General features: G+C 37.7%; 1 long non-coding RNA gene and 1 pseudogene across 4 annotated transcripts; both read left to right on the top strand.

Annotated features, from left to right (window-relative positions):
• The first annotated feature begins 2,201 nt into the window (after positions 1–2,201).
• On the top strand, positions 2,202–3,479 carry LOC127427813 (uncharacterized). Of its 4 annotated transcripts, XR_007894980.1 has the most exons (6): positions 2,202–2,290; positions 2,332–2,372; positions 2,496–2,577; positions 2,701–2,741; positions 3,152–3,192; positions 3,398–3,479. It is a non-coding gene; the product is annotated as an uncharacterized LOC127427813 (long non-coding RNA). The 4 variants fall into 4 exon arrangements; XR_007894983.1 differs by lacking the exon at positions 2,332–2,372; XR_007894981.1 differs by lacking the exon at positions 2,701–2,741.
• Positions 3,480–8,888: 5,409 nt separating this feature from the next.
• LOC127428043 (NACHT, LRR and PYD domains-containing protein 3-like) lies at positions 8,889–26,186 on the top strand (annotated as a pseudogene).
• Positions 26,187–26,910: the final 724 nt, after the last annotated feature.

The raw sequence follows: 26,910 nt of genomic DNA, 5'->3' as shown, positions 1-26,910 counted from the left end.
CAAACACAAAAGTATATATTTAGCAGAATGTTAGGGACAGTCTCATTACCGTATACTATATAATGAAAACGAATGGTGACTGAGCCTGACATTCAACATCTCCTTGACATGAGGATGAATAAATGACAACATGTTTGAGTGAAGTAACGCTTTAAGATTGATATTCATGGATCATCTCACATGTTTAGGCAGCTGTTTGTCTCAGCAAACATTATTTCACATATCCTTTTTGAAAATATATCATGTTTTTACCTGTATGTATGTGTAGAACAAATGCAAATTAGTTCATGTAAGTTACAGCATGACATGATGTTGTCACATACCAATCACTGGCATTTATCGGTTATTGGTGGTTAATTGAATTTTGTATTTGATTAAATACATATCCTGTTTTGCATCTCTCTCTTGTCTTATCTTCTGTGCCCACTTCAGCAAATAAACTTTTCATTTAATTATTATTATTCATTTTCATCAAATTCTTTCAATGTCTGCTGATTCTACAACATGGACTTATAATAATTTAAACATAATAGTCTAATTTTAAGGTTAAACCACCAATGATTTTAATAAGTGTTTTACTTGAGCTATTCAGATTGCTTAAGAAAACCAACAAATACATTCTCTAATGATTATGGCCAACACTGATCTTTCAGACAAGTGACACAAATTACATGTATGAAGTACAATGAAGAATTGGACAAAATGTGCTCTAATGCAGCATATAAAACATTAACCCTTGTGGGACCTTCAAGACATTTTTGTGTTTTTCATTTTTGTTTTTACGATCATTTTGGCTGTGTTAATGCCAACGGCATACATTTAGCCAAAGCTGTGTATTTTGGGGGGAATTTTTATATTTGAACCTCAGTTCAACACAAAATAGTCACACTCAGGACCTTCAGGACAAAAATGTCCCCATTGAAACCCATTAAAACTGCAATATTTGATCCCAGTGCCATTAAAGCATAAAATCATGAATTCTATGATATTACACTTTCATTCCAGAGCCCTGACTTCACAATTTAAATTTGTAATATTTCCCAGCAGATGGCGCCATTTTTCTCATGTTTAGCCTATGGAGCAAATACATGCTTTTCCCCTATTCTCTATTTGCTGTATTATAGAGCACTGCAGGACAATTGAATAAATAATGTAGCTAAAATTGTGTGGGTGTGTTGGTATGGATGTCAGAGTGTGTTTTGTATGTGTGTGTGTGTGTGTGAGAGAGAGTAAAAAACAACAGTGGCATTATGTAAACAAATGGTAATTTAAAGGGATAAAATCCTGAAACCGAATGAATATTTGGCAGTTCTGATCAGGACTGAAGTTGGTTAAAAAAATTAACTCACTGAAAGTGGAAAATAATATTAATATATAATAATATTATGCCAGTTTTTGACGTGGACATTTTTGTCCTCTAAGGACCTCTGAGTAACTTTTTTTAAACTGACACGCAAGGGTTAAACTAACTGTATGAAATGAACAATACAAATAAAAGAGATGGCTTTGAAATCTTGAAACACCTATAAAAATGCCAAAACAACCACTTCACTAAAGGTACAAAGGGAACATAACTAAAATTAGAAATAATAATAATAATAATAATAATAATAATAATAAACAAAGAGGGGTCTTTTTACTCATCTTTTAACAAATTAAGGTCATGTATAATCTTGGCAAATTTGCAGGCTTGTTCATCTTAGACATGGAAAATAGTTACAAATATAATCTCATTTAAAAACTAAAAAGTAAGGTTTTGTCTTCATACACATGGATTTATGAATAACAAATGTACCGAGAACAAACATTACATTCATTCAGAATTCTACTTCCTTGTCTACCAACATCACCCCAATTTCTAGGAAATGTACGTGCGGTTTGAGGCCAGTTTTTGAGGAGAATCGAAAGTGATTTTCCCCCCACAGGTATTCATACATAGAGACACATTATAAGCAGCTGTTCCTATGGACTGCGAGCCTTCCGTCAACACAGATGCGGTCTGCAACAGTCTGAAGTACTTCAGCGCACCGGACTCATAATTATCACTTTAAAAGTGGAAAACAGGATAATTCCGATAGCACATGAAGGAAGCATTTTTCACACTCCGGGTTTTGAAACGCGGAAATAAACGATTGCAGGGTAAACTTCGAAACAAGTTTAACTGTCAGTACAGTCGCAGGTGTTGTTAAAGTGACAGTACAGTCGCAGGTGTTATTAAAGTAACAGTTTAACAGTCAGTACAGTCGCAGGTGTTATTAAAGTAACAGTTTAACAGTCAGTACAGTCGCAGGTGTTATTAAAATAACAGTTTAACAGTCAGTACAGTCGCAGGTGTTATTAAAGTAACAGTTTAACAGTCAGTACAGTCGCAGGTGTTATTAAAATAACAGTTTAACAGTCAGTACAGTCGCAGGTGTTATTAAAGTAACAGTTTGACAGTCAGTACAGTCGCAGGTGTTATTAATGTAACAGTTTAACAGTCAGTACAGTCGCAGGTGTTATTAAAGTAACAGTTTAACAGTCAGTACAGTCGCAGGTGTTATTAAAGTAACAGTTTAACAGTCAGTACAGTCGCAGGTGTTATTAAAGTAACAGTTTGACAGTCAGTACAGTCGCAGGTGTTATTAATGTAACAGTTTAACAGTCAGTACAGTCGCAGGTGTTATTAAAATAACAGTTAGACAGTCAGTACAGTCGCAGGTGTTATTAAAGTAACAGTTTAACAGTCAGTACAGTCGCAGGTGTTATTAAAGTAACAGTTTGACAGTCAGTACAGTCGCAGGTGTTATTAAAGTAACAGTTTGACAGTCAGTACAGTCGCAGGTGTTATTAAAGTAACAGTTTGACAGTCAGTACAGTCGCAGGTGTTATTAAAGTAACAGTTTGACAGTCAATACAGTCGCAGGTGTTATTAAAGTAACAGTTTGACAGTCAGTACAGTCGCAGGTGTTATTAAAGTAACAGTTTGACAGTCAATACAGTCGCAGGTGTTATTAAAGTAACAGTTTGACAGTCAGTACAGTCGCAGGTGTTATTAAAGTAACAGTTAGACAGTCAGTACAGTCGCAGGTGTTATTAAAGTAACAGTTAGACAGTCAATACAGTCGCAGGTGTTATTAAAGTAACAGTTTGACAGTCAGTACAGTCGCAGGTGTTATTAAAGTAACAGTTTAACAGTCAGTACAGTCGCAGGTGTTATTAAAGTAACAGTTTAGCAGTCAGTACAGTCGCATGTGTTATTAAAATAACAGTTAGACAGTCAGTACAGTCGCAGGTGTTATTAAAGTAACAGTTTGACAGTCAGTACAGTCGCAGGTGTTATTAAAATAACAGTTAGACAGTCAGTACAGTCGCAGGTGTTATTAAAATAACAGTTAGACAGTCAGTACAGTCGCAGGTGTTATTAAAGTAACAGTTTAACAGTCAGTACAGTCGCAGGTGTTATTAAAGTAACAGTTTAACAGTCAGTACAGTCGCAGGTGTTATTAAAGTAACAGTTAGACAGTCAGTACAGTCGCAGGTGTTATTAAAGTAACAGTTAGACAGTCAGTACAGTTGCAGGTGTTATTAAAGTAACAGTTTAACAGTCAGTATAGTCGCAGGTGTTATTAAAGTAGGTGCACCGTGAGCGCCTTTATCCACCGGGGGATTGCCGAATAGCCCTTGGCCGCCCCACCATTGAGGGTAGTGAGGGCGGGGAAGCTGAAAAGATCAGGACCGGGCAGTAAAAAGTGCCTGCCACTACTTTGTCAGGTCTTCATGCACTTCCGGGAAGAAAGGAACGGGGGCGGGGCGTGGCTTTGAGCGGCGCCGCGAGCCCAGGAACCAATCATCGAGCCGCGAGGGTTCAGGGAAGAGCGGAGGGTTCTACTCTAGCCCCATGCTCATGGCTGCCCGGGAAAGCATGTCATCATCTCCGCGTCAGCCTGTGACCGGGTGACCGCACACGAAGGGAGGAGCCTAGCTGAGGCTTCCGCGTCTGACTGGACGAGCCCGCTCTTCGATGCTGCGCTCGAGAGCTCATCACTTTCACGGGCTCCGAATAAGAGGTCGAACTCGCCGTGAGACGAGCCGGCGGACTCATCCGGAAGCCCTATCGGGGCAGACGAGCGTGCTGGGGAATGGGAGGTCCACGGGGGGATACCCAGCGGAGGCGGTCCCTTTGATGTCCCTAAATCGCCCCCAGTGCTAGCCGCGCTGGCCTCATACCCGTGGGTAAAAGACAGAGGCGGGGAGCCTCTGGGGTGGCTTGCTTTCTTACGAAGGCAAGCCACGACCGTATCCTTGCCATGGACATGTCCTCGCAATGAGGACATGACCCATGCACGAACGCTGTCTCCGCTTGAGCAGTGCCCAGACACGAAAGACAGTGATCGTGACCATCAGAAGGCGAGAGATTACGAGCGCAACCAGCAATAACACACAAAGGAAAGGCATCTTTAAAAAGATGCGTCTTTAAAAAGACGTTCCGTGTGTGCCGCACTTTTAGAGAAATATACTCTTATTTCTGCCGAAGCGCCCAGGGGCGTTCTCTGCAGTGCACCAGTGCAGAGGGGGGAAAAGCTGCTGAAATGCACCATCAGATCCAGCAGAGGTGAATGAACAGTAGTATTCATCTCAGTGAGCATGACCGTTCGGCTCCGAAGAGAAAATCTGAATGAGTGGTTGCATACCAGCTCCTTTTATACCCGTATGTTCGGGGGAGTGGCATGCAAATTCCACTCGCCAATTTTCATTGGCCTTTTATCAAAGACCAGAGGTGTCTCGGGCTCCCAAGAGTGACCCCTAGTGTCACTACATCGACACAACGTCGAGTGAGTGACAGATAGGGAACCGATTTTTATATGATTTATGTTCACATACATGAGAGAGAAGATACAGAAAAGAAGATAATGAATAGAAAATAAGAGATAAGATAGAAAATAAATGTGAACATTTAGTTAATTTATAGAGAGAAATGCACATTAGTACCGACAGACGATGATCTCGGGGATTGACGATGGTCAGAGTGATCAATAGCTGATGCCTTTGACCATGTCAAGACGATATTTGGCTCATTTTCCCATGTATCAAATTATTATTATTATTATTATTATTAGGCTATTATTATTATCAAATTAACATTACAAATAATTTTCCCGTAGACACACAGACACGCTCTTGAAGAAACACACTTTATTATATTAAGAGCAGATGACAGAAAAGCCGTCTATACGCATGTATGACGCGCTGATACGGAGGCCTTGTGGAACACGCATGAAAAAGTTTCTCACTCTTTCTTTGTTTCATAGTATCATCTATGAGTGCTGTAAATGACCTCAGACATCTCATCTCAGGAGGTTTTTTGAGTTCAGTTCACTTTATTTCCACAGAACAGTTCAATGTGAACGCAACTCTGCAGCCTATACGTCTGTGATTAAAACATAAAATAATACAAAAACACCTCCAACCATGATTTATATTTCAGTGATTATTATCATCATTATAATTCATATATTTATAATTGTTTTTATGTCTTCATTTGTGTAAGTAATTTTCCGCCTGCATGTTTAGACGGATACTTGCCTGATGGTAAATGGAAAGGTGTTTATATATATATATATTATTCTTTATCACTTTATTATTTATTTATTTGCTTTTCGTTTCGTTTGGAGAGCAGTTTGAATTTAGAAATGTATTTGATTTAAGTTTTTCGTATTTTAAATTAATTAATTTAATTTTCAATGCAAAATCACTAAAGCAAGAATATTCACCGATTACTCAGCCCGGGGATTTCCGATGTAATTGCATATTGCGATTATATACAGTATATATATATCGTGAAGGAGGGAACAAATCACACATTTTAATTGCACTTTTCAAGTTTCATTTGAATTTTTAGTTAAAATAAATAAAAAATCAAGTTCAAAGTTTGAAATCAAGGTGTCTTGCTTTATTGTTTAGGCTTAACCCTAACCCTGCTGAATGAAAATTACCCCATAGTACCGCCTAGCGTCCAACCAGAGCTAATACCGGTGTTCGCCGTTTTTATGTGGAGTTTTTTCTGCGACCAACTGACCAATCAAAACTTGGTCGACTGAGTCTCTTCCCATCGACTAACGTTTGGTCAACTATCAGGGGGGCAGCCCTAGAAATGTTAAATGCGATTGAAATGAACAAAAAATGATGCCCCCTTTTCTGAAGTGGTTATTTTGAATGAACATTATCTTAATTTGTTACTAAAAGCATCTTGCTGTCTCAAAATTATTTGCATAAGTTGACAAATTGTGCCCTATAACTATTGCCCTGCTATCAACACTATATCAATATAACCCCTCTGGGGGCCTTTTACCCCATGTGTGCTTTTTTTTTTTAGTTTGTTTTTTTTACTGTTATTTAAAACAGCCTTCTGTTGTTATTTTTTTTTACACACATTATGATGCTCCATTAATATTCAATAAAAATATATGTATTACTTGAGTCTTGAGACATTATGTGACCAGAAAAAAAGCTAATTTTCTTTCAGTTGTGCCTTTAGCCCCGTTATACCCTAATGTTTATTTGTCTCTTTTGTTGAATATATTTTTGAAAAAAAAAAATGTCAATTAAGAAATCTCACAGACTAGTTAGCCGATAAGTTAATTTTGAATACTGGGAAAATTCAACCTCTCAACTGTGATATTCTCTTAACAGCAGGAACACAACCAGAGAGAGTTTGGAGCACACCATCAATGAACTCCAGACTATATATGGAAAGGAAAAAGCAATTAAAAGGGTTAATTCTGCCTTGAAAAGTATTACAGAAAAGAGACGTAACAAAAGTAATAAAATGTCTCTTTGTTACTATAAAATATGTGTCTCAATCTTCATTAAACTTTACTGTACATTTTACAATGGTACAGTTTACACATTGTTTTGTTTGTTTGTGAACAGGGGGTAACAACGTCCAAACACATTTAGGAAATGTATCACAACAAAATAATAACCTTGAATTTCATAAAAGTAACGAGTCATTCTACGAAACGGGTGCCATTTCCACTTTGCAATTTTCAAAATTTTCATTAAGAATACATTTTATTTTTTTTAACTTACAACTTGAAAGATATGTTAATCCTCCAAAAAACATATTTTCCCACCTCAGGCACAAAATCTTTATTAATATTATCCTTTTTATTCTGGCAAGGGAGTCTTTGTTGTACCACCCTGTTACGGACAATATGTACGCCATTAGAGTAGTAAAACAAGAAATAGATTTTTAAAATCTAATGTTTTCCTAATAGTAAAATTTCCCTTTTTTGGAAACCATCAATAGAAAGTCTGTAATTTAATAATTTTTTTTTATTCTTAGATTTTTAATCTTGAAATATGAATTCGACATTTCAATGGCCTCATTGTTTGTACTGAAAAAATGAAAAGTGTTTCTCCATATGATCTGCTGGTTTTAAACTTTATAAAACTGGGGGAGGGAAACATTAAAATTGGAGATGTAATGGAAAACTTTGGTCATGCTCCGAAAAACTGAAAAGAGCATCATAACAGTGACTGGGAGAGTTGCATCCACACATCCCTCTGGATTTCCATGTGGCGGGATGTCACAGGCTGTGGTGCTTGAATGATTTCGAGCACATCATCAAAGAGATACCACAGGAAGTCATCTCTTGGAGGCCAGAAGAACCTGTTGGCACCAGCACGGTGCATACATTTTACAAGGGCATGTGTTTCATCTGGATCCCAGGATAAAGGTCATTGTCGTATTTAAGCACGCACCACTTCCCAATGAGATCTCCACTTTCTCAAGCAATTGCTTCTGTTGGCACCTTTTGGGCAGTCTTGTTAAAAATGAAATGCTGTGTGGTGAAGCACTGACATCTCAGCTGCTTTTGCGTGGAGCACATGCAACTAACTTCCCGGTAAAGGATTTCTCCTGGAGTGAATGTGACCACTTGGTGGGTTTTCATTGTGGATGGCACTGGTGGAATCTGGCCTGGCATCTTTTCCATTGTCTGCTCCACTGTTTCAGATGCTACATAAAACAACTTAACAGTTGTAGATGTTTCTGTGAGGGCCTTATATAGCTCATGGGCATCGGGTATGTCGTGGCCATTAGTCACCAGCTTGTCCGCTGTTCTTTTCAAGGTTCCCCCAACACCATCAGGCGCCCCCTTGCCATGGCTTGCCTCAAAAAAGTTCTATGTTCCACCTTTCAGACCTCGTCTTGCGAGCTCTGTGCTGAAAAGGAAGAAATTCCCTTTCTGTTTGTATTGGGTACATGGTCCATCATTCAGAAAGTGTAGAACAGATACATGTGGGTATGTGGCTTGTAGATAATTCAGCACCGGATTCATGTGTTCCCATATAGCTGGGGGGCTTTTGTGTTTGGAGGGTGACACTGTGCTAAAACAGATGGGCTCTTTTCACCATCTATGTACAAAACACCAGTGTGCAGAGTAGCTTGTTGGTGCGAGGAGCCAAAGTGGACAGCTTGAATCTCTGAGCTGTATTTGCATGTGTAATTTTCAGAGAAGTCAATGTGGATCACTGCCTCCATTTTTGACAGGTTCTTTTTCAACTCTCTGCAGTAGGAGTACTGTTGATTTATGTTGAATGTGTGTCTTTTGAATTTATGAAGAAGAGTGTGGAATAACTCCATAAGATTGTCTTGTGTGTCCTCCATTGTTTTCTTCACTGTGATCTTAACAGTGGTAGGACCCTCCCTCGCATCTTCCCTTGTTTTCTCTGCTGTGGCCCATTGAGTGAATGCAGCCTTTGCTGAGCCATCAAATCTGGAGAGCTGAACAGCCTTGTCTTTGCATTCCTCGCACTCATCATACATGCATTTTCCTGGAGGTGTCACAGGTTATCATTTTAGTCAAACTCTTGAGATCTGAAGTATCTGTGAGCCTCAAATTATGCAGCTTCTCAATGACAAATCTGAGATATTCATGGATCTTGCACATGTGTTCCGTTCAGAGAGAGTGGGATGTACAACCCAAAATGAGTGAAGCTTACAGAAAAGGGAGTATGATATGTTGTTTGTGTTTTCAGTGAGAAATATTTTGTGAAGATTTTTCATTGTGTCAACCAGAAACCTTTTCTGCTTCTTCACCTTGTTTCTGGTAATTGTTTGTTTTTGTCCAGTCGTTATCCGACTGTTGTCTTCTCGGGTGAAGAAGTTTTTGACTTTGGACTTGAAAGCAGCAATGAACCTGTTTGTGGGATTTCTGTTGGTGGAACAGAGGTCTTCACTCTGAACACTGCGACGCTTCTTTGAAAATCCGAGGGCATTTTCGGCAAATCCTTATAGCCTGTCCTCACAATCCTCCCTGCTGTTACCTTTGCTATTAGTTGTTTTTCTTTTTCTTTTCTTGCTTTACAGTACTTATTCTTTATGTCTTCAATCAAGGCTTCATGATAGAGTAGTGTTTTTCTGATTTTGGAGCTTACTCTGCCTGTCTTAGTTAATTCATTTATTTTTGAACGAGGAGAGTCATTCTTATTTAAGCGCTTATATCTTTTTCTGTATTTGTCAGCGCATTTTCTTTCCTTCTCTAGAGATTTCTTTAGTTTTTCAATTTCTTTGCGTAGCGTATCCCTGTGTGTATAAATTCGCTTTCCTTCTTTATGTTGCCTGAAACAAAACAAAAATCTACTGGTAATTTAGGGGTTTAAGTCATGTACACCATATGTAAAAACAATTACTCATCAATGATAGGCCTGCTTCTTATTCTTTACATGTGTCCATTTATTTATAATCCTAACTGCACACTACCCTGACCTTGAAGATCCTAACTGCTGCTTTGACTGTTGGACAGGATCTGGACTCAGAGGAAAGGTGTCCAGACTGTGCTTCCTAGCCTCTGCTTTCTCTTTTCTCTTCTTGTTCTGCTTCCTTCACTTTTTACGCAGCTGACGCTTTCCTCGCTCAGTTAATCACTAATCTTCTTCTGTTTTCCTTGCACTACATCCCGTCTCCATCTCTGATGCTCACTCTCTAGATATTTTTGCCTACTCTCAGGATCAGCATCCCGACGTGCACGGCATTGCCGTTGTCTCTCAGCAGCGCTTAATGGAGCCATGATGGAGACAGATCTATCTGCAAATGTTATAAAATGTAACATTCTTCATTAAACACCGAGAGTGAGTGAGTGAGAGAACCAAAGAGGGTTAAGTTAACGGAAAATAAATAGATTAGCCTATATTAGAATCCTTGATTTCACACATCCTCACATTCAAACGGGAAGCAGAACCACCCCATCACATCCCTTACCACCACGTCACAATAAAACATGTGACGGGGTGGTAAATGTCATGCCAAAATGGTCGCAGATCTCACATGTGGTCAAGTTCCTCACCTAGCTTAAATGCATTCAATCTGAAATATAATTTTCTTTGCATTAATAATGTAATTTTTTTTTTTTATAAAAAACAGTTTTCCATATCTATTTTGCATGACGGGGTGGTTGGTTTGAGCTTGACGGACCCTGCCTAACATGAAAAAGCAACAAATAAACAATGTAAAAGAATGTCAGTACTTGCCTGCTTTTGCTCTTGGTGGCTACAAGGCTCAAATGATGTCACTTCCGCTTTGTGATGTCATTTAAAGCAACAGTACATTATTTATAGATAAAACAAGTTAGTGTGTGATGGGGTGGTAAGTCAAACTGAAGGACGCACACAAATCATAAAATATTTACAAAAAAATAAGGTTTATTTTGAATAAATATATTTTATGTAAACAGGGACACACATATAATCCTGAAAATAATAAATGTTTGAAAAAAATATATAACTTATTTGGTGATATTTTAGATGCAAATGTCATGTTGGTCAACATGGGCATGTGAAATTGGCTATGTACTAAAGAAAAATGATTTAAAATAGTATGTTACTCTTTAAGAATAGTATTTTTTATCATAAATCATGTTAACAAGAACACTTGAATTAATAACTTTAAGCTTTGGAAACACACTTTGGGAAATTTTTTGTGCTTATGCATCTCATCAAATGTTGCGGACACAAATGGCACCCGTTTCATAGAATGACTCTAATAATAATAATGCTGTATCACTTGGACAACCGTTGATTGTGAACCTGAGTCAGTATAATGCCGGTATTGACCAGAAGGATGGTGGTGCAATATTGGCTCCAAACATACTTGGAAATATCATTACTGGGGGTGTTCACATGCACCAACATATGGTGACTGTCTGATAATAAAAATAAAACCTTATGATAATAATGTAATTTTTGTGGAGATGAGTTATTTTACAGTTTTTGTTTTTCCTGCAGCAGGTGCCACACACAACCTCAATAAACAGAGACGGTAAGAGCCAGAACAGACATGGTAGTTTTTGTATTCTCTGATATGTTGATTGTGAATGTAATGTAGTTAAATTTCACAAAAAAAAAAAAAAAAAAATGACTGGTTATGTTAATATTTAATAACTTAATTACTGCAAATGTAATCAGTGAAATAAATACTGATAGCTCTGATTAGTTTTAAGGGTAAAGTTTAACTATCAGTTAGCCTTTAAAATAATTTACCATAGTAACCATGAAAATACCAATGGAAAACCAATCCCGTTCAAATAAGGCCAAAGAGACACAGTGTTTACAGGTTTCAAGGATACCAACCAACAAATTGCTGACTTAAAGTTTTCTCTGCAGAATACGCTGGGAGAGTAGAAAGTATTTTAACATCGAACAAGTTACTCGATTACTCAAAGATGTCTTTGTAGTCCTTCAGACTCGAGTTATACAATTGCAGGTATCTCCTGACCTCCTCACGTGCACATCCACTGTTGATGTTTCTCCTGTAGTTTACCGGCAATTACAACATCTTCTAGTGCATCTTCGTGACAGCAACAGCTCAAATGTGAGTGTTGTCACCTTGTGGACACACTAATTAGTGCAAATAATTCCAGGCTCATTCTGCGTGTTTAAAGATGCGTGGTTAGAAAAATCAGTGCTCGAGCACTTTGCTGATGACCAAATTTGCGTCCTGTACAAAGGTTGTGTTTTTTTAACAACACCAAAGTGTTCAATTCTAGTGACTTTGAGAAAAGCTATTTTTTTATTTTCTTGAGTATGTCTAGCATTCATGTAACTGTTGGCTAAAGCATTTCTGAAAGACAGTAATCATTCAGAACAAACATGCTCTCAAGCTAAAAAAAGCATGACAGCGCAAAGAATAGAGCAGAACGCAGGTGTCTCGAGACGCATTTTTAACAGTTAAAGTACTTTTTAACTTCTTGATTCAGACCGTTTTGCAAGCTCGTTTGGACAATTCACTGAAAAGAACCGACTCATACGAATGATTCATTGGAGAATCGGACATCGCTAGTTATTTTATACAGCCAGCAGAAATACTGGACACATGTCATTATTGCTGAAATATTCTGAGAGAAAATGTTTCTCTGGTCAGTAGAAGCGCTAATGGTATGCACAGTGTGTTCGGCTGTACAGCTGCAGGCGCCACTGACTCTTAAGTGATCTTTTGTTTTTCCATATCCAGCTATAAGCTCATGATAATAATGACTGTCCAACTTTGTCCTAGACATTCTTCAGAGCATAAAGAAAAAAATGAAGTCAAGAATGCTGAAAGATTCTGAGAGGATTTTAGAGGGAAGCGAACAAACGTCAGTCTCTATAAACAAGATCTACACAGAGCTGTTTATCATCAGTGATAATTCAGACCCCATCAATAAAGAGCATGAGATCATGAGATTTAAACACCTCAAAATGGCCGGTTATAAACTACAATAAAATCCTTCAGCCAACCACTGATGAGAGTACAACAGTGAAGACTGTTTTAACGAAAGGAATTGCTGGAATCGGGAAAACGGTCACAGTGCAGAAGTTTGTCCTGGACTGGGCAAGCGGGGAAGCTAATAAAGATATAGACTTTGTGCTCCTGTTCCCATTCCTAGACCTGAACTTGCTTATGGATGACAGAAGTCTTTTTGAGCTGGTTTGTGATTTTAACCCTGAGTTTAAAGAGGCAACAGAGATTTCTGAATGGATCTTTGATAGGAAAGTTCTCTTCATCTTCGATGGTCTTGATGAGTACAAAAACCCTTTGAACTTTCAAAACACCTTTCTGTCAGATGTGACTCAAAAAGCCACCGTGGATATCCTTCTAAAAAACCTTCTCAGAGGTAAACTGCTGCCCTCTGCACACCTGTGGATCACCAGCCGACCTGTAGCAGCTGGACAGCTACCAAGTGAGATCTTCAAACAGGGATATATTACACAGATCAGAGGATTCAATAATGAGCAGAAGGAGAAATACTTCAAGAGGTGATTTGAGGGTCCAAAACAAACCCAAGAGGTCATCTCTCACATAAAGTCTCATAGGAGCCTGTGAATATCGTGCCATATACCTCTCTTTTGTTGGATTTCATCTGTGGTTCTCGGAAACATAATTGAAGGACAAAATAACGATATGACTATGAACATGCCGTCAAGTCTAACGGGAATGTACATGCACTATCTGCTCAGTCAAACAAGATTAAGCCACAGGAAATATGGAGGGAATGAGCTGGCATTCCCAGAAGTTCTTAAGAATCACAAAAACCTTATTTTGAAATTGGCAATGCTGGCGTATTGGCAGCTGAAAGCACAGAATGTCGTCTTCAATGAAAAAGACTTGGAGGAGTATGAGATCACTGTTGTTGAAGCTTCTGAATATCCTGGTGTTATTACCTGTGTCTCAAAGTACGAATTTGGGTATTTCCAGACCAAACTGTTCAGTTTCGTCCATCTCAGTGTACAGGAATTTTTTGCAGCCCTGTTTGCCTTTCACGAATTTCTGTCAGAAAAGCTAGACTCCCTGAAATTAATGAAAGTAAGAAAGGGGCAGAGGCTTTTGTCTAATTTTCTCAAAGGTGTGATTGATGTGGCTTTGCAAAGCAAAAATGGGCACTTGGATCTTTTTAGCTGTTTTCTCTTTGGACTGTCTTGTGACTCAGCAGAAGTATACTTTTAGAACTTCTACTTCAATCTCAAGGCAGTTGTTTAGATGGTCACAAAAAGGTGAAAAAGTACATTCAATTTTTGAGTATGAAAGATCTGTCCCCTGAGAGATGCATCAGTCTTGTTTGTTGTCTTGTGGAGCTCAGGAAGATGTGTTTTTTTAAAGAGATGCAAGAGCTTGAATGCTCACGATCCAAAAAGCCACTCACACGGTTTCAGTGCATGATTCTGGCTTACCAGTTTGTTAGGTCAGACATGGACCATGATGAGTTTGATCTCCGGAAATACAACATGACTTTAGAAGGGTTTCAGCTATTTTCCCCAGCCATCACATGCTTCAAAAAGCTCTGTAAGTATTACAAAAATCTTCATAATGTATCATATATAAGATTCCAGGTCAAACGTGTATGTAACAGAGTTTAAATGCAATCTTGATAGGCTTAAAGGCAGTGACATCACTAAGAATCACTGTGATATACTGACCATGTACCTGAAGTCAGAAAACTCTCACTTGACTCATCTTGATCTGAGTCACAATGGTCTGAGTTTGTCTGCGCTGGAGGAGCTTTCCAAGGCGTTCCGTGATCCCAACTGCCAAATCCAGACACTGAACCTCAGCCACAGCAACCTCCAAACTCAGGACATGGAGGTCATCAAAGATGTGCTTTCAGGACCAAATACAAACCTCAGAGACCTGGACCTCAGCGACAATGATCTAGATGATCCAGGATCTGAAATTCTGTGTGATGGACTGCAGCATAAGAAATGTCATCTTGAAATTCTCAGGTGGAGACTTGAAGAGAAATTATTTACCAACTAATATAATTGCAAAATCTGTGGTCCAAGTAGATGGGTAAAAAGAAGAAAATGATCACAATTGTCAAATTTGGCAGAACAGATTTAGATGTTCAGTTGTGAAAAGTGTACTTGGAAAGAAGCTGTGAAAAATATAAATCTAAGCAAATGTTTACAATAATATAAAAATGAAATTAACGAAATCAAAAAATATAAATCTGTTTTTGCTTTATAGACTTTCAGGCTGTCAAATTAAAGAAAAGGGATTTTAACAGTTGGTGTCCACTTTACGATCAAATCTTTCGTGTCTGAGAGAGCTGGACCTGCGTTATAATAACATTGGAATGTTGGACCGGAAATTCTTCTTCCCTCTGTGAGGTACTGTAGCTTGCATCTTGTGTTTTTGTTTTGTTTTTGTTTTTTAAAGTATATTGTAGGAATGGGTAAAAATATAGATTTTCCAATGCATCGCAATCTTCATTTGATTGATCTCAATATCGATTCTTAAATCCCAAGATGTGTTGTTTTTTTTTACTCTATGTGCAACCCTCTACTACAGTGTGAGAAAATCACTCGCATCTGCAACCAAATTTCATGCTTTGTGACTAAAAATTTGTGATTCTCCACTGGCTGGTAAATCTTGAGATTTCCCTCAGCAGTGATTGAGTAGTATAGTGAAGAAATTCAGCAGTTATTGAGTAGTATAGTGATGAAGTTCAGCAGTGATTGAGTAGTATAGTGATGTAGAAGTTTAGCAGTGATTGAGTAGTATAGTGATGATGAAGTTCAGCAGTGATTGAGTAGTATAGTGATGATGAAGTTCAGCAGTGATTGAGTAGTATAGTGGTGTAGAAGTTCAGCAGGGATTGAGTAGTATAGTGAAGAAATTCAGCAGTGATTGAGTAGTATAGTGATGATGAAGTTCAGCAGTGATTGAGTAGTATAGTGATGATGAAGTTCAGCAGTGATTGAGTAGTATAGTGATGAAGTTCAGCAGTGATTGAGTAGTATAGTGATGTAGAAGTTCAGCAGAGATTGAGTAGTATAGTGATGTAGTTCAGCAGTGATTGAGTAGTATAGTGATGAAGAAGTTCAGCAGTGATTGAGTAGTATAGTGATGAAGAAGTTCAGCAGAGATTGAGTAGTATAGTGAAGAAATTCAGCAGTTATTGAGTAGTATAGTGATGAAGTTCAGCAGTGATTGAGTAGTATAGTGATGTAGAAGTTCAGCAGAGATTGAGTAGTATAGTGAAGAAATTCAGCAGTTATTGAGTAGTATAGTGATGTAGAAGTTCAGCAGTGATTGAGTAGTATAGTGATGTAGAAGTTCAGCAGAGATTGAGTAGTATAGTGATGTAGTTCAGCAGTGATTGAGTAGTATAGTGATGTAGAAGTTCAGCAGAGATTGAGTAGTATAGTGATGAAGTTCAGCAGTGATTGAGTAGTATAGTGATGAAGAAGTTCAGCAGTGATTGAGTAGTATAGTGATGAAGAAGTTCAGCAGTGATTGAGTAGTATAGTGATGTAGAAGTTCAGCAGTGATTGAGTAGTATAGTGATGATGAAGTTCAGCAGTGATTGAGTAGTATAGTGATGATGAAGTTCAGCAGTGATTGAGTAGTATAGTGATGAAGTTCAGCAGTGATTGAGTAGTATAGTGATGAAGAAGTTCAGCAGTGATTGAGTAGTATAGTGATGAAGAAGTTCAGCAGTGATTGAGTAGTATAGTGATGAAGAAGTTCAGCAGTGATTGAGTAGTATAGTGATGATATTCAGCAGTGATTGAGTAATATAGTGAAGAAGTTCAGCAGTTATTGAGTATAATAGTGATGAAAAAGGTCAGTAGTGATTGAGTAGTATAGTGATGAAGAAGTTCAGCAGTGATTGAGTAGTATAGTGATGTAGAAGTTCAGCAGTGATTGAGTAGTATAGTGATGATGAAGTTCAGCAGTGATTGAGTAGTATAGTGATGATGAAGTTCAGCAGTGATTGAGTAGTATAGTGATGAAGTTCAGCAGTGATTGAGTAGTATAGTGATGAAGAAGTTCAGCAGTGATTGAGTAGTATAGTGATGAAGAAGTTCAGCAGTGATTGAGTAGTATAGTGATGAAGAAGTTCAGCAGTGATTGAGTAGTATAGTGATGATATTCAGCAGTGATTGAGTAATATAGTGAAGAAGTTCAGCAGTTATTGAGTATAATAGTGATGAAAAAGGTCAGTAGTGATTGAGTAGTATAGTGATGAAGAAGTTCAGCAGTGATTGAGTAGTATATTGATGTAGAAGTTCAGCAGTGATTGAGTAGTATAGTGATGTAGAAGTTCAGCAGTGATTGAGTAGTATAGTGATGAAGTTCAGCAGTGATTGAGTAGTATAGTGATGAAGAAGTTCAGCAGTGATTGAGTAGTATAGTGATGAAGAAGTTCAGCAGTGATTGAGTAGTATAGTGATGAAGAAGTTCAGCAGTGATTGAGTAATATAGTGATGTAGAAGTTCAGCAGAGATTGAGTAGTATAGTGATGTAGTTCAGCAGTGATTGAGTAGTATAGTGATGAAGTTCAGCAGTGATTGAGTAGTATAGTGATGATGAAGTTCAGCAGTGATTGAGTAGTATAGTGATGAAGTTCAGCAGTGATTGAGTAGTATAGTGATGAAGAAGTTCAGCAGAGATTGAGTAGTATAGTGATGAAGTTCAGCAGTGATTGAGTAGTATAGTGATGAAGAAGTTCAGCAGTGATTGAGTAGTACAGTGATGAAGAAGTTCAGCAGAGATTGAGTAGTATAGTGATGAAGTTCAGCAGTGATTGAGTAGTATTGTGTAGAAGTTCAGCAGTGATTGTGTAGTATAGTGATGAAGTTCAGCAGTGATTGAGTAGTATAGTGATGAAGAAGTTCAGCAGTGATTGAGTAGTATAGTGATGTAGAAGTTCAGCAGTGATTTAGTAGTATAGTGATGTAGTAGTTCAGCAGTGATTGAGTAGTATAGTGATGTAGTAGTTCAGCAGTGATTGAGTAGTATAGTGATGAAGAAGTTCAGCAGAGATTGAGTAGTATAGTGATGAAGTTTAGCAGTGATTGAGTAGTATAGTGATGATGAAGTTCAGCAGTGATTGAGTAGTATAGTGATGATGAAGTTCAGCAGAGATTGAGTAGTATAGTGATGAAGTTCAGCAGTGATTGAGTAGTATAGTGATGATGAAGTTCAGCAGTGATTGAGTAGTACAGTGATGAAGAAGTTCAGCAGAGATTGAGTAGTATAGTGATGAAGTTCAGCAGTGATTGAGTAGTATTGTGTAGAAGTTCAGCAGTGATTGTGTAGTATAGTGATGAAGTTCAGCAGTGATTGAGTAGTATAGTGATGAAGAAGTTCAGCAGTGATTGAGTAGTATAGTGATGTAGAAGTTCAGCAGTGATTTAGTAGTATAGTGATGTAGTAGTTCAGCAGTGATTGAGTAGTATAGTGATGTAGTAGTTCAGCAGTGATTGAGTAGTATAGTGATGAAGAAGTTCAGCAGTGATTGAGTAGTATAGTGATGAAGTTTAGCAGTGATTGAGTAGTATAGTGATGATGAAGTTCAGCAGTGATTGAGTAGTATAGTGATGAAGAAGTTCAGCAGAGCTTGAGTAGTATAGTGATGAAGTTCAGCAGTGATTGAGTAGTATAGTGATGATGAAGTTCAGCAGTGATTGAGTAGTATAGTGATGATGAAGTTCAGCAGTGATTGAGTAGTATAGTGATGAAGTTCAGCAGTGATTGAGTAGTATAGTGATGTAGAAGTTCAGCAGTGATTGAGTAGTATAGTGATGATGAAGTTCAGCAGTGATTGAGTAGTATAGTGATGATGAAGTTCAGCAGTGATTGAGTAGTATAGTGATGAAGTTCAGCAGTGATTGAGTAGTATAGTGATGAAGAAGTTCAGCAGTGATTGAGTAGTATAGTGATGAAGAAGTTCAGCAGTGATTGAGTAGTATAGTGATGATATTCAGCAGTGATTGAGTAATATAGTGAAGAAGTTCAGCAGTTATTGAGTATAATAGTGATGAAAAAGGTCAGTAGTGATTGAGTAGTATAGTGATGAAGAAGTTCAGCAGTGATTGAGTAGTATATTGATGTAGAAGTTCAGCAGTGATTGAGTAGTATAGTGATGTAGAAGTTCAGCAGTGATTGAGTAGTATAGTGATGAAGTTCAGCAGTGATTGAGTAGTATAGTGATGAAGAAGTTCAGCAGTGATTGAGTAGTATAGTGATGAAGAAGTTCAGCAGTGATTGAGTAGTATAGTGATGAAGAAGTTCAGCAGTGATTGAGTAATATAGTGATGTAGAAGTTCAGCAGAGATTGAGTAGTATAGTGATGTAGTTCAGCAGTGATTGAGTAGTATAGTGATGAAGTTCAGCAGTGATTGAGTAGTATAGTGATGATGAAGTTCAGCAGTGATTGAGTAGTATAGTGATGAAGTTCAGCAGTGATTGAGTAGTATAGTGATGAAGAAGTTCAGCAGAGATTGAGTAGTATAGTGATGAAGTTCAGCAGTGATTGAGTAGTATAGTGATGAAGAAGTTCAGCAGTGATTGAGTAGTACAGTGATGAAGAAGTTCAGCAGAGATTGAGTAGTATAGTGATGAAGTTCAGCAGTGATTGAGTAGTATTGTGTAGAAGTTCAGCAGTGATTGTGTAGTATAGTGATGAAGTTCAGCAGTGATTGAGTAGTATAGTGATGAAGAAGTTCAGCAGTGATTGAGTAGTATAGTGATGTAGAAGTTCAGCAGTGATTTAGTAGTATAGTGATGTAGTAGTTCAGCAGTGATTGAGTAGTATAGTGATGTAGTAGTTCAGCAGTGATTGAGTAGTATAGTGATGAAGAAGTTCAGCAGAGATTGAGTAGTATAGTGATGAAGTTTAGCAGTGATTGAGTAGTATAGTGATGATGAAGTTCAGCAGAGATTGAGTAGTATAGTGATGAAGTTTAGCAGTGATTGAGTAGTATAGTGATGATGAAGTTCAGCAGTGATTGAGTAGTATAGTGATGATGAAGTTCAGCAGAGATTGAGTAGTATAGTGATGAAGTTCAGCAGTGATTGAGTAGTATAGTGATGATGAAGTTCAGCAGTGATTGAGTAGTACAGTGATGAAGAAGTTCAGCAGAGATTGAGTAGTATAGTGATGAAGTTCAGCAGTGATTGAGTAGTATTGTGTAGAAGTTCAGCAGTGATTGTGTAGTATAGTGATGAAGTTCAGCAGTGATTGAGTAGTATAGTGATGAAGAAGTTCAGCAGTGATTGAGTAGTATAGTGATGTAGAAGTTCAGCAGTGATTTAGTAGTATAGTGATGTAGTAGTTCAGCAGTGATTGAGTAGTATAGTGATGTAGTAGTTCAGCAGTGATTGAGTAGTATAGTGATGAAGAAGTTCAGCAGTGATTGAGTAGTATAGTGATGAAGTTTAGCAGTGATTGAGTAGTATAGTGATGATGAAGTTCAGCAGTGATTGAGTAGTATAGTGATGAAGAAGTTCAGCAGAGATTGAGTAGTATAGTGATGAAGTTCAGCAGTGATTGAGTAGTATAGTGATGATGAAGTTCAGCAGTGATTGAGTAGTATAGTGATGAAGTTCAGCAGTGATTGAGTAGTATAGTGATGAAGAAGTTCAGCAGAGATTGAGTAGTATAGTGATGAAGTTCAGCAGTGATTGAGTAGTATAGTGATGTAGAAGTTCAGCAGTGATTTAGTAGTATAGTGATGTAGTAGTTCAGCAGTGATTGAGTAGTATAGTGATGTAGTAGTTCAGCAGTGATTGAGTAGTATAGTGATGAAGAAGTTCAGCAGTGATTGAGTAGTATAGTGATGAAGTTTAGCAGTGATTGAGTAGTATAGTGATGATGAAGTTCAGCAGTGATTGAGTAATATAGTGATGTAGAAGTTCAGCAGAGATTGAGTAGTATAGTGATGTAGTTCAGCAGTGATTGAGTAGTATAGTGATGAAGTTCAGCAGTGATTGAGTAGTATAGTGATGATGAAGTTCAGCAGTGATTGAGTAGTATAGTGATGAAGTTCAGCAGTGATTGAGTAGTATAGTGATGAAGAAGTTCAGCAGAGATTGAGTAGTATAGTGATGAAGTTCAGCAGTGATTGAGTAGTATAGTGATGAAGAAGTTCAGCAGTGATTGAGTAGTACAGTGATGAAGAAGTTCAGCAGAGATTGAGTAGTATAGTGATGAAGTTCAGCAGTGATTGAGTAGTATTGTGTAGAAGTTCAGCAGTGATTGTGTAGTATAGTGATGAAGTTCAGCAGTGATTGAGTAGTATAGTGATGAAGAAGTTCAGCAGTGATTGAGTAGTATAGTGATGTAGAAGTTCAGCAGTGATTTAGTAGTATAGTGATGTAGTAGTTCAGCAGTGATTGAGTAGTATAGTGATGTAGTAGTTCAGCAGTGATTGAGTAGTATAGTGATGAAGAAGTTCAGCAGAGATTGAGTAGTATAGTGATGAAGTTTAGCAGTGATTGAGTAGTATAGTGATGATGAAGTTCAGCAGAGATTGAGTAGTATAGTGATGAAGTTTAGCAGTGATTGAGTAGTATAGTGATGATGAAGTTCAGCAGTGATTGAGTAGTATAGTGATGATGAAGTTCAGCAGAGATTGAGTAGTATAGTGATGAAGTTCAGCAGTGATTGAGTAGTATAGTGATGATGAAGTTCAGCAGTGATTGAGTAGTACAGTGATGAAGAAGTTCAGCAGAGATTGAGTAGTATAGTGATGAAGTTCAGCAGTGATTGAGTAGTATTGTGTAGAAGTTCAGCAGTGATTGTGTAGTATAGTGATGAAGTTCAGCAGTGATTGAGTAGTATAGTGATGAAGTTCAGCAGTGATTGAGTAGTATAGTGATGTAGAAGTTCAGCAGTGATTTAGTAGTATAGTGATGTAGTAGTTCAGCAGTGATTGAGTAGTATAGTGATGTAGTAGTTCAGCAGTGATTGAGTAGTATAGTGATGAAGAAGTTCAGCAGTGATTGAGTAGTATAGTGATGAAGTTTAGCAGTGATTGAGTAGTATAGTGATGATGAAGTTCAGTAGTGATTGAGTAGTATAGTGATGAAGAAGTTCAGCAGAGATTGAGTAGTATAGTGATGAAGTTCAGCAGTGATTGAGTAGTATAGTGATGATGAAGTTCAGCAGTGATTGAGTAGTATAGTGATGAAGTTCAGCAGTGATTGAGTAGTATAGTGATGAAGAAGTTCAGCAGAGATTGAGTAGTATAGTGATGAAGTTCAGCAGTGATTGAGTAGTATAGTGATGTAGAAGTTCAGCAGTGATTTAGTAGTATAGTGATGTAGTAGTTCAGCAGTGATTGAGTAGTATAGTGATGTAGTAGTTCAGCAGTGATTGAGTAGTATAGTGATGAAGAAGTTCAGCAGTGATTGAGTAGTATAGTGATGAAGTTTAGCAGTGATTGAGTAGTATAGTGATGATGAAGTTCAGCAGTGATTGAGTAGTATAGTGATGAAGAAGTTCAGCAGAGATTGAGTAGTATAGTGATGAAGTTCAGCAGTGATTGAGTAGTATAGTGATGAAGAAGTTCAGCAGAGATTGAGTAGTATAGTGATGAAGTTCAGCAGTGATTGAGTAGTATAGTGATGAAGAAGTTCAGCAGTGATTGAGTAGTACAGTGATGAAGTTCAGCAGAGATTGAGTAGTATAGTGATGAAGTTCAGCAGTGATTGAGTAGTACAGTGATGAAGAAGTTCAGCAGAGATTGAGTAGTATAGTGATGAAGTTCAGCAGTGATTGAGTAGTATAGTGATGAAGTTCAGCAGTGATTGAGTAGTATAGTGATGAAGAAGTTCAGCAGTGATTGAGTAGTATAGTGATGTAGTAGTTCAGCAGTGATTGAGTAGTATAGTGATGAAGAAGTTCAGCAGAGATTGAGTAGTATAGTGATGAAGTTCAGCAGTGATTGAGTAGTATAGTGATGATGAAGTTCAGCAGTGATTGAGTAGTATAGTGATGAAGTTCAGCAGTGATTGAGTAGTATAGTGATGAAGAAGTTCAGCAGAGATTGAGTAGTATAGTGATGAAGTTCAGCAGTGATTGAGTAGTATAGTGATGTAGAAGTTCAGCAGTGATTTAGTAGTATAGTGATGTAGTAGTTCAGCAGTGATTGAGTAGTATAGTGATGTAGTAGTTCAACAGTGATTGAGTAGTATAGTGATGAAGAAGTTCAGCAGTGATTGAGTAGTATAGTGATGAAGTTTAGCAGTGATTGAGTAGTATAGTGATGATGAAGTTCAGCAGTGATTGAGTAGTATAGTGATGAAGAAGTTCAGCAGAGATTGAGTAGTATAGTGATGAAGTTCAGCAGTGATTGAGTAGTATAGTGATGAAGAAGTTCAGCAGAGATTGAGTAGTATAGTGATGAAGTTCAGCAGTGATTGAGTAGTACAGTGATGAAGTTCAGCAGAGATTGAGTAGTATAGTGATGAAGTTCAGCAGTGATTGAGTAGTACAGTGATGAAGAAGTTCAGCAGAGATTGAGTAGTATAGTGATGAAGTTCAGCAGTGATTGAGTAGTATTGTGTAGAAGTTCAGCAGTGATTGTGTAGTATAGTGATGAAGTTCAGCAGTGATTGAGTAGTATAGTGATGAAGAAGTTCAGCAGTGATTGAGTAGTATAGTGATGTAGTAGTTCAGCAGTGATTGAGTAGTATAGTGATGTAGTAGTTCAGCAGTGATTGAGTAGTATAGTGATGAAGAAGTTCAGCAGTGATTGAGTAGTATAGTGATGAAGTTTAGCAGTGATTGAGTAGTATAGTGATGATGAAGTTCAGCAGTGATTGAGTAGTATAGTGATGAAGAAGTTCAGCAGTGATTGAGTAGTATAGTGATGATGAAGTTCAGCAGAGATTGAGTAGTATAGTGATGAAGTTCAGCAGTGAGATCCTTTCACTGCATGTTGAGAGTAAAAGTTTGGTTTGGCTCGTTCTGTGTAATGTGTCCAAAGACGAGATCCACACAATCCATTTGTCATTGAATTATGTCTCTTTTAATATCCTTTCTGTCCTTTACTGTCAGTTGTTGATCAAAAACAAATATACATTCATTCTAATAACACATAGCACGAGCGCAGTAAAGAAGTCATTCTAGTCTCATTAATTTGCGCTCATTTGCAGATGCTATTTACAGAACAGCCAGTTGTCTTAAAGAGACAGTACCAGTTTTTAGCACCTTTTCAACAAATCAATGTAAATACTTATGCATTGTACAAATTATGCATGTAAATAATACACATGTAGCAAAATGTAATGTATGCAATATAGTGTCATATTTATTGATGGTATGCATGGATTAAAAAAAAAGTTAAAATGTGACAAATGATGAAAAACTAATCACATATAATTAGTAAAATTTAAGGGATAGTTCAACCAAAAGTGAAAATTCTCTCATGATTTACTTTCTTCCGCAGAACACAAATGAAGATTTTTAGAAGAATATTTCAGCTCTGTAGGTCCTTACAAGTGAATGGTGACCAGAACTTTGAAGCTCCAAAAAGCACATAAAGGCAGCACAAAAGTAATCCAGACAACTCCAGTGGTTTAATCCATGTCTTCAGAAGTGATATGATAGGTGTGGGTGAGAAACAGATCTCTGGGGGTCTTCCCGTTGGGAAGAACACCACTTAGCGAACAGACACCACTTAAAGGAATACAGGGGTGAATGAACAGTAGAAATTCAGCTCAATGAGCATGACCGTTCGGCTCCGAAGAGAAAATCTGAATGAGTGGTTGCATACTAGCTCCTTTTATACCCGTATGTCCGGGGGAGTGGCATGCAAATACCTCTTGCCAATTTTCATGGCCTTTTATCAAAGACCAGAGGTGTCTCGGGCTCCCAAGTGTGACCCCTAGTGTCACTACATCGACACAATATCGTGTGAGTGACAGATAGGGAACTATGATTGTGATCTCTGGGATTTTCCAATAAACTTTACAATATTTGGTTGGTGGGGGTTGTAAATTTCTGCGCACTCCGAAGGCGTCGTAGGACTATTGAATCCCATCTCACATTATCCAACAACTTATTGCGCATCACGTTTTTTTTCCATATTGTGCAGCCATACTGTACTTCAAGAGATAAATCAATCATCTTCTTGCATCTATCTTCTGCATCGTGAATTTCAATTATTTTTTCGCTTAATGCTGATGGTGGGAGTGTCTCTTTTAGAGTTAATTCAACCACAGTACTGACTCACCAGAAGTGAGATCTTTCAGATAGATGTTTATTTGTACTACAATCAGTTGAGGTCCATAGACTGAGTGATTCTGTTTCACAATTTTTCTAATTTTTAATAGACTCTATATTTTGAGTAGAAGTATTCCAATAAATGCTCTCAAATGTTTTGGAATTAGATGCTGTCCAGCTCGCTTTTGACCCACTGACAGCCAATGAAAACCTCTACCTGACCAATGATGACACTAAAGCCACACGTAAGAAGGAGAAACAACAACATCCGGGTCATGATGAGAGATTTGACAAGTGTAACCAGATCCTGTGTAGTCAGCCTTTCATAGGACGCTGCTTCTTTACGGTTGATGTGATTGGTACAGATGTGTATGTGGGCGTGGCGTGCAAGGGTATGGAGAGGAAGGGGCAGAGTGACCGGGTACTCCTGGGACACAATGAGATATCATGGAGTTTATGTTGCTCAAAAAATAAATGTGTGGCTCATCATAACAGAAATACTGTATCACTTCCTGTTGAGTCCATTGGAAAACTCGGTGTATTCCTCGACCTGGAGGCTGGTGCTCTGTCCTTCTATAGGTTGAGCCCAGAGAAGATAATCTTGTACACGTTTGATGCAAATTTTCCTGAGAATCAAGACCTCTATGCTGCATTCAGGATTCAGGAGCCAGATAGCTCTGTTGATTTAAACGGTTAGGGCATTATGCATTTTGAAGTCCTCCATTGTACATTTTTCTGAGTAGGACAAAATAGACAGTTTCTAAAAATTGGACTGATTCTTTAATCATTTAATGTTGCAATCAATACGCTCTCAATTGACCCTTGACCCTATTGTGAGGGCAAAATCCTATTTGTTCTTTGCCGGTACAGTGCAGTACTATCTGATGTTTATAACTTTCATTTGTCTAAACAAACAAACAATCTCAGTTAAGATGTGCACCGTACATGAATCAGTGGTAAAACTGGACTGAAATGAAAGTGACCAAAGTTCTTCTGTGAAACCAGCTCTTTGGGTTGCTCAAATATCTTGTGGCGTAAAGTTTTCTTCAGTGGACACATTTTAAATAATGATGGAAATTCACATGTTGTTCATATTTTATACTATTTTCAATGTATGTATTGCATTGCCTTAGACATTTAGTCTTATACTGTTCAACATTCAGTGGGTTTTGTAACAAGGGGTCATTAATTCTCTGTGAAGGATCATTATTGTGGAATTATTTAATCTTAAATCTGTACAAACAAAATAAATAACAATGAGTGACTGTTTTCAGTGTCCAATCTTTGGTGGGTATTCACTGAACAATATAATACTGACTCACTTTGAGAGTCAACATGCACAATTACAGCATGTGGGTGTTTAAGGATTTTACTGTAATGGTGTTAATAACTTTTTTTAACATTGGCGAGTCATACTGTACATTACACAACTACACTTAAACTGCAAAACAACTACAAACTCATTTTTACCCAACCTCTAATTCAGAAATATTTAAAATAAGACTCTTATTTGAATGGTTTATGTTTTCTGTTTAAATTTCAGTAGATCATACTGTGGGCAAACTCACGGTCATAATTGTATAATCATAGGGATGCTAATGCATTCTTCATATACAGTGTATCATTCTGTATTGACTGCAGATTCACTGAGAGGGATGAAGATGGTGGTGTGTGCGGTCATCCTTAAACTCTTGTGTTAATCAGAAAGCCCATCTTATTCCACATTACATTGTAGAGTTAAAAAATAGTTTTTACTCAGATCTGAGAGTACTGTTTGGTAGAAGGGTATAACGGGGCTAAAGGCACACTTTAAGGAAAATTAGCTTTTTCTGGTCAGAATGTGTATCAAGATTCAAGAAATACATTTATTTGTATTAAATATTGAAGGAGCAATATCATTTACATGAAAAGAAGTAATAACTGAAGGTTGTTT

The sequence above is a fragment of the Myxocyprinus asiaticus genome, chromosome 37 (genome assembly GCF_019703515.2).
Source record: "Myxocyprinus asiaticus isolate MX2 ecotype Aquarium Trade chromosome 37, UBuf_Myxa_2, whole genome shotgun sequence".
NCBI classification, from domain to species: Eukaryota; Metazoa; Chordata; class Actinopteri; order Cypriniformes; family Catostomidae; genus Myxocyprinus; species Myxocyprinus asiaticus.
Note: the sequence above shows the minus strand (reverse complement) of the source record. Positions and strands in the feature narration are given on the sequence as shown.